This window comes from Pezoporus flaviventris, unplaced genomic scaffold (genome assembly GCF_033815535.1).
Source record: "Pezoporus flaviventris isolate CSIRO_AGI_PZ_B2104156 unplaced genomic scaffold, CSIRO_AGI_Pfla_v1 ptg000007l, whole genome shotgun sequence".
NCBI classification, from domain to species: Eukaryota; Metazoa; Chordata; class Aves; order Psittaciformes; family Psittacidae; genus Pezoporus; species Pezoporus flaviventris.
The window spans coordinates 11,211,511-11,217,555 of NW_026892555.1; positions in this window are offsets into that span (position 1 = coordinate 11,211,511).

Sequence of the window (6,045 nt, forward strand, 5' to 3'; positions counted from 1 at the left end):
CGGCTCTTCGCCCCGCTTCTCCCGGTGCCTGTAACAGGCGGCTGTTTGACATCATAGGATCTGCTGGGTTGGAAAAGACCTTTGGGTTCATCAAGGGCAACCATTACCTCAGGGCTGCCAGGACCACCACTGAACACGTCACTGAGGGCCTGATTTACACGGTTTGTGAACGCTTGATCTGAACACAATCTCATCATGCACTTCACGGTATGCCTGGGCAAACTGGTGACTGCAAGGAACATCAACGAGCGAAGGGAAGAACGAGATCACTCACCTAGTGATGGCCCTGGGCTATGTCGGCAGCGTGCTCCCCACGTGCGGTCTGCACAGTGTGGGGATGGAAAGCTTGCAGCCCTGAACGCCACCAGCAGCCCACCCTGTTCGCATGGGGTTTTGAGCAAGTGGTTCATATCGTTAAGAAAGCTGCTTCAAGTAAAAGAGGAGCAGATGCCCCTGCTTATCTTAGGATCTAGGTTGTTGTGAGTCATTTAGTCTTGCCTGTGTCAAAATCAGTGCCAACTTCCTGTGTAGAAGCATTTTCCTTTTGTTTAAATGTGTGGGGATTACAGACACAGGAAGGGCTGTGTTTTTTTAACATTACACATTTAGTGCATGATTTGATGTATAAAAACAAAGTGAGGCCCTGATCACTTGTGCTGTTTGTTTTTTAAGGCCATAATAACCTTGCAGCAGTGGAGACAGAGCTGAAAGGGACCCAAGCAATAAAAACAACTCAGTGCACTGTTATCTTTGAGTAGGTCCCCAAAGACCTACAGACCCAGTTCTGCTTTGGCATCAACAGTATCTTCAGGATCCCATTTATGAGTAACTGCAGAGACACAAAAGTCTCAGCTGGTGAATGTACCCCATGATGCTGACATGCAGCTGAGGAGATGGTGAGCAGCTCACAGGACCTCCAGGGTCTCAGATAAGGACTCGCTGTCAGGATTCAGTCCAAAACCAGTCACAGCCTGTAAATCTGACCTCATCCCTCAATTCTTTTAACTCCAGTTGTCAGGTTTCTCAGGAGCCTTCCTTTGTCACACCCTACAATGGTCTATAAATAAACTTTGAAAAGACATTAATAAGAAACCCTTTTACCTTGCCCATTGCCACATAAACCAGATGGTACGGGTCGTTGGGTAGTACTGCCTGTTTGCTTTTGGTATCAGTAATTAGACACGCCTCTCTGTAGGGCCAGGCAATTATTTTCTTGTATGGTTCTCAGGCAAATCATCTTACTAATGGCACCTGCACATGAATAATACTTTTAGTAAGACATAGATATGAGAATCCACAAGCTAAAACATTAGATGCTCAGAGTAACTGTAATGTATGCAGTATTTGTGTTCCATTATATTCTTATCGGCTGCCTCAGACTTCTCAGTGATAGCACTGGCAAAAGGGAAGAAAAGCCAAAACAGTTAGAAAGGAATACTGATATGGGGTAGATCTTAAGAAAGGCAGGATAATTGAGCAGAGCTGTGATTAGAAGACAAGAGTGGAAGTACTTGATTTTGAACAGGATTTTCATTTATTACCAGGAAGGGTACCATACAACAGAATTGTGCTGTGTGTATTTATGAGTTTGAGAATTTGCAGACAACTGATTCAAATTCACTTTGTAAGCCACTGTCTGTCATATTTGAGAAATCCTGGCAGTCAGGTGACGTTCCCAACGACTGGAAAAAGGGAAATATAACCCCCATTTTCAAGAAGGGGAAAACGGATGACCTGGAGAATTACAGACGAGTCAGTCTCACCTCTGTGCCTGGCAAAATCTTGGAGCAGATTCTCCTGGAAGGCATGCTAAGGCACATGAAAAACAACAAGGTGCTTGGTGACAGCCAGCATGGCTTCACTAAGGGGAAATCCTGCCTGACCAATTTGGTGGCCTTCTATGATGGGGCTACAGAACTGATGGACAGGGGTAGAGCAGTTGATGTCATCTACCTGGACTTGTGCAAAGCGTTCGACACTGTCCCGCACGACATCCTTGTCTCTAAATTGGAGAGACATCAATTTGATGGATGGACCACTCGGTGGATAAAGAACTGGCTGGATGGGCACACACAAAGAGTTGTGGTCAATGGCTCAACGTCCGGCTGGAGACCAGTAATGAGTGGTGTCCCTCAGGGATCAGTGTTGGGACCGGTCTTGTTCAACATCTTTGTCGCTGACATGGACAGTGGGATTGAGTGCGCCCTCAGCAAGTTTGCCGATGACACCAAGCTGTGTGGTTCGGTTGATACCCTGGAGGGAAGGAATGCCATCCAGAGGGACCTTGAGATGCTTGTGAGGTGGGATGATGCCAACCTCATGAGGTTTAACCATGCCAAGTGCAAGGTCTTACACCTGGGTGGGAGCAATCCCAGGCACAGCTACAGGTTGGGCAGAGAAGAGATTGAGAGCAGCCCTGTGGAGAAGGACTTGGGGGTGTTGGTCGATGAGAAAATGAACATGAGCTGGCTTCAGTGTGCACTCACAGCCCAGAAAGCCACCTGTATCCTGGGCTGCATCAAAAGGAGCGTGACCAGCAGGTTGAAGGAGAAGCCTGGAGAAGAGGAGGCTGTGTAGAGACTTCATAGCAGTCTTCCAGTATCTGAAGGGGGCCTACAAGGACACCAGAGAGGGATTCCTCATCAGGGACTGGAGCAACAGGACAAGGGGTAATGGATTTAAACTGAAAACCAGGGGAAGTTCAGATTAGATACAAGGAAAAAGTTCTTCACTGTCAAGGTGGTGAGGCACTAGAAGAGGTTGCCCAAAGAAGCGGTGAATGCTCCATCCCTGGCAGTGTTCAAGGCCAGGTTGGACAGAGCCTTGGGTGACACGGTTTAGTGTGAGTTGTCCCTGCCTGTGGCAGAGGGGTTGGAACTTAATGATCTTAAGGTCCTTTCCAACTCTAACCAGTCTCTGATTCTATGATTCTGTTTTTATGAAGGTCACACATAAAGTGCTCCAAACTCCTGCACCTTTAACTGAGGTCACTGAACTCTGAAGTTATAATCACATTGGTTTAAATAATCTATGTAAAATGCAGAGAACAGCGAGGATTTGGCTACTGGTCATTTTTTCCAAACCTTTGGATATCATTAAAACCTCATTCATTCCCTCCAACATTCTCAGAATGGATATGTGTGTGTGTGTAGGATGTTGCAGACTTTACAGTTTCTCCAGCTGACTCTTCAGGCAATTGCAGTAATGAACAGATTTATCCTAGAACACAGGCACTACATGTAACCTTCTCCAGTCTTTTATGACTTTCCCTGATCTACATTAGTGCTCACAGTTAATCAACCCTGCTTCAAAGATTGCTGCCCCTAGTTTGATGCTCAGTAGACCTGTGCCACTGACTATATGTAATGTATATTCATTAATTTTTTTTTCCTGGTTAGTACACAACTACATACTTAAATGCATTCATTTCTGGCATGAGTAATCTTTCTCTGTGAGACAAGCAAAGCAAAGATTGAACACTTTAACCTGGTGTGTATAGTCCATTAGCTGCTCTCCTGTAATAAATCACCTTTGTTTATCCCTTTTTTCTGAGATATTTTTAGACCAGCTTCTTTTTTGCCTTTGATGTCTCTTGCTGTTCATAACTCATTCTGTCCATTTGCTTTTCTAAATTGATTCCTGTGTTCTTGTTCTCTGTATCTACTTGCAAACTCAGTTATGGTTAATCAACTTGTGGAGTTTCATTTTCTTAAAGAGAACTTGTTGCAGACTTAGTGCTACACAGTTTTCTTACTGTTCTTCCTTCCTGTAGAGAAAATTTGCTTCTTGGGTTTTAATGGTTTTAATGGTTTTAATGTATTTGCTTTCAGTTACTCTCAGCAGCCTTCATTCTTGAGAGACATTCACAAGAGACATTTTGGTTCACTGACCTTTCAAAAGTCTGCTTTCTTCCTTGTTACACGTCTTTTGTGCTTCTGTGCTTTAGCAACAAGTTAACTCCATTTGTCATTACCACTTTCAAAGAAACTACCTTCCCGTTCTGGATTTTCAGCCAGTTCATCCTTGTTTAAAATCAGAAATAGCAGCCTGTCTTCCTCTAGTGACTTCCTCTATTTCCTGAGACAGAAGGTGACTTCATTGTGCTCAGCAAGCTCGATGGACTGGTGGGAGCCTACCAGTTTGCTTTTCCTACTGACAGGTAGCGGAGGTGTATCTGCACAGTAAAATACAGTGTTCTGAAAGAGCAAGCTGAGCTCAATCAATGCAGCTGACCTCTGAACTGATCACAGAGAAGTTGCAATGAAATCTCTTGTTCACATTCCCTCTACTCCTGGCTGGCCTGATCAGCTGCATGCCACCTTCACCAGCATGCAAAGAATATCTGCTCTCCAGGATGACTCTTGTCTCTTTCTTGAGATTGATTTGTGCAGCTGCTTATTCAATTGGCAACTGTTGATTAGATCTTAAGACCAAATAGTTCCTAGGGAACTCTTTCCTCTGAAATAATGGGCTTTTTGCATATCCAGGAATGGGACAGTAACTTCCTTCAAGGACACTGACTTCCAACTGGAAGCAAATTCATTGTAAATGCATGGGTTTAGCAACGTTTGTTGACAGGCTGAGTCATTTATTTAGGACTTCCACTCCACTTTTTAGCCCCTTAAATTCCTCTCCAAAGTGAACATTTGAAACCTTCTGTCCTTCCCACACTCATCTCTGTCAGTGAGTATCTTGGTAACCATGTCTGAAAATCTTTTGGTCCCTGAGAGTCCCTGCTCAGTCTCTGGTCAACCTGCTGCCCTTTTTGGCTGCCCTGGATAAATCTCCAAACACTGTTCAGAATTCCTGTGGTTGTCTTTACCTTCTGCAACCTCTCAGTCTCACACAGGTTCACCAGGGGTCAGTAGAGTTGAACAGAAATGCCAGGCACCGCTGCCACTGTAAGAGCTGTTGCACAGCTCATACCGAGGCTGCAGTGGAGGTTGAAGGCATTAATTCTGCGGACTCCACAAACCGTATTTCCTCTGTCACAGAGAAATCCAGGTGCCTGCCTCTCCAGGGAAAGTTCTGACTCTTCTTGCAGACAGACAAAGCATCATTCCGCTGCCCAGCTGTGTGGGCCTGATGCTACCACAAATATTGTCTGCAAAAAGTGCAAAGCTCAGCGTCATGTAGTTCTAACCTGTTACCACCTTGGTCCTTTATTTCACTTACTTCACTAGGCTGAAGATTTTCATTGCCTTTTCCATTTAACCTCCGCTAAGGCCCATCAGCTGTAACCAATTCTATGGTTACCTACAGAGCAAAGACTTGCTGGGTGATTACCAGCAATAATCTCCAGAACAGCAGTGTTATCAGTCAGCAGTTACGCATTGTAGTGTGGGTGTTTCTTTCCTAGGATAATACTTTATCTCCTTTTCACCATTTGAATTCTCCCCACTCCACCTTTCAGAGGAGAATGTTTATGGGGACCTTTTTGACAGCCATTGGTGCCTTCTTGTCTTCTACATGCAGCCTGCTTGATCTTGTCATGGCATAATACCTGTCCCTCAGTTTTCCATCCTGCTGGCAAAAGAAAGGAGAAATAGGTGGAGGTGAACTCCATTCACTAGATACCAAGCGATGCCGCTATCTTGTTGCCTGGGGTATGTCACCCACAGAAGTACAGTCCTCGGGTCTCCTGCAAGGACTCAGTCCTGTTATTTACAAAGCTGGAAAGTACCATACAATCCTTAATTTTGGTTAATTGTACAAACTTTTAAATACCCAAGACATAAGCTAAGTCAACCAAATTGTTCAGTGGGAGTAGTACATAGTTTTCCTACTGATAACCTGTTTGCACATTTAGGTAGACTGCGTGCACAGCACAATATAGTACGACTCAATCTGCTGTTTGGTTTAAATCCTTAATTACTTGTGCCTTCATTCACAGCCAGTAAAAGCAGTAGGATTAACAGTCTGTAACGTACCAAATCTGATCATTTAAGTGTGTTTGAATGGGAGCAAAGTCTTTGCAGGGAAGTACTGTCTATCAAAGCATTTAAAACCTAGAATTACAACTACACTTTCAGTAACACAGTGATT